This window comes from Miscanthus floridulus, chromosome 1 (genome assembly GCF_019320115.1).
Source record: "Miscanthus floridulus cultivar M001 chromosome 1, ASM1932011v1, whole genome shotgun sequence".
In the NCBI taxonomy this organism is placed as follows: domain Eukaryota; kingdom Viridiplantae; phylum Streptophyta; class Magnoliopsida; order Poales; family Poaceae; genus Miscanthus; species Miscanthus floridulus.
In genome coordinates, this window is record NC_089580.1 from 114,551,773 (window position 1) to 114,553,940 (window position 2,168).

Sequence of the window (2,168 nt, forward strand, 5' to 3'; positions counted from 1 at the left end):
TGCCAGTTATTGATAATTGGTTTGAAACAAGTGGCATATCAGCACATATGTAATCTATATGTAGACTGGAGAAACATTGTGCAAGGATGGAGAACATGAAAAATCATATCAGAGATAAAGCATCAAAAACTGAACAAGACAAAGGACTAATGAAACATAGAAAGTGAAAGGACATCCAATGGTCCTGTGCTGCCCCTTGTGCTCTACTAAAAGCATGTGCAAACAACCATCCAGCTTATGAAACACAAGTGAAAAGACAGTGTAATCAAGGAACGTAGGGCACAAACGACAGCAGCACACTTGTACAACACAGGATGCAGCTTCAAAGCATGATTCACAATTCAGAAGACCCCACAAAAACAAAATAATGTACCAGAAAGGGAACAAACGAAGTGAGCATCAAATTAGAGATATTTCCTGCCTAAATGGAACACATGGCAGCATGTCAAGAGCCAACACATGTAACGATGAGTAGATTCCACTCTGCTGGGCATGTAACTGTGCACAACCACATGTTTAAAAAGACAGGCACCTGACTATACCCGGAAACTAGTAAACTACATATTCAAACAAGGAGTTGCAACATAATCAGAGCGCAAGTCCAATTGCAGCACACTAGCACGCAAGGTGATCGATTAGAGTCTCCTGGACGGCGGCAATCACATTCACATGACCATCTCGGCCGGCGGCAGCGCGCCAGGTTGAGGTCCAGCCCCAGGCCCATGGGCGGCGCCGTGTTGAACACCATAGACGACGACGACAAACCAGAGCAGCTTTGCTCCTCCTCGCTCTTCGGCGGCAGCAACTGCAGCAGCACCAGCGTCATGGCCGCCGTTGGGTCCATGAACAGCTGGTACGTGTTTGCGGCCGCCGCCAAAGCCGGCAGCGCGAGGCTAAGGTCCAGCGACGGGCCGGCGGCGCCGCAACCGCCACCGTCACCGCCGCCAGCGACTCCTGCGGTGGCAGCAGGGAGCATGAGGACGACGACGACGACAACGACGACTCGTACACCACGGCACTCCCGCTAGTGCTCGCGCTCGCCACTGGAGCCTCCGCCAGCACCATCGGCTCCGAGGCGGCAGGGTAGTTGGTGGTATCGCCGAGCCCGCAAAGCCTGCACGCGGCTGCGTCGTACGCCCGCGCCACCTGCCTGGGCGTGTCAAAGGTGCCCAGCCACAAGCACGCCTTCCGCACGGGTCCCGGATCTCCACCGCGTACCGGCCCCACGGCCGCTTCCGCACGCCGCGGCCGGCGAGGAGGCCGCGCGCTCGCACTGCACACAGACATCGCGGCCTGCCGCCTTGCAGCCCGGCCGTGCGGCCGCCGCGCCCACCCACCCTGCAGCCCAACTGTGCGTCAGGGCACTACCACCGGGAGCCGCCGCCGCCCGCTCCTGATGCGCGCTGCCTGTTCCCGGTCCCGTACCCGAGAGCAGCAGTCGTGCACAGCATGCCCGCTCCGCGCCGCCGCACGCCCGCGCCGCCGACAGGCACCGCGCCGCCCGCTCCCTCTCCGATGTGTTTTGGAGGAGTCGAGGAACAGCCTAGAAGGGATAAGGGGCAGCCTAGGCATTTGGTATTTTCTTTTTAGGTTTAGAATTTTTTTAATTCATCTATTCACCGGGGATTAGACGGACATTCAAAGTAAGGGTAGACGGATAGTTCAGTTCAAAATAGCAAGGGTAAAAACACAAAGTTGAAAAAACAGGGGCAAAATCACAATTGAAGTACTGGACAAGGGCATGAACACAATTTTTCCTAAAAGATTCGTCTCACAAAGTAGTCACAATATGTACAATTAGTTATTTTTTAGTCTATATTTAATACTCCATGCATGTGTTCAAACATTCGATAGAATATGGTGTAAAGTTTTGGAAGAGGAATTAAATAAGGCCTAAATTAAGAATTTTGTACTCCATCGGATCGGATATACATAGTTCGTTATGTAGTACATGGTAAATGTAACATCCTAAAATTTGCATCAATTAAAAATAGGTTAACTTGATTTATTTATACATTTTGTGAGCATTTTAACTTAGAAAAATAATAACATTTGTTAAATTAAAACCAACTGTAGGGTCTAGCCACATGTTTGTGCATACATGCTCCAGCATTGAAGTTTTTATGCTGAGTGGTTTGATTCAAAACTCAAAAGGAATTCAAAAATCC

General features: G+C 50.9%; 1 pseudogene; it reads right to left on the reverse strand.

Annotated features, from left to right (window-relative positions):
- Positions 1 to 539: 539 nt before the first annotated feature.
- On the reverse strand, positions 540 to 1,451 carry LOC136461716 (ethylene-responsive transcription factor 8-like; annotated as a pseudogene).
- Positions 1,452 to 2,168: the final 717 nt, after the last annotated feature.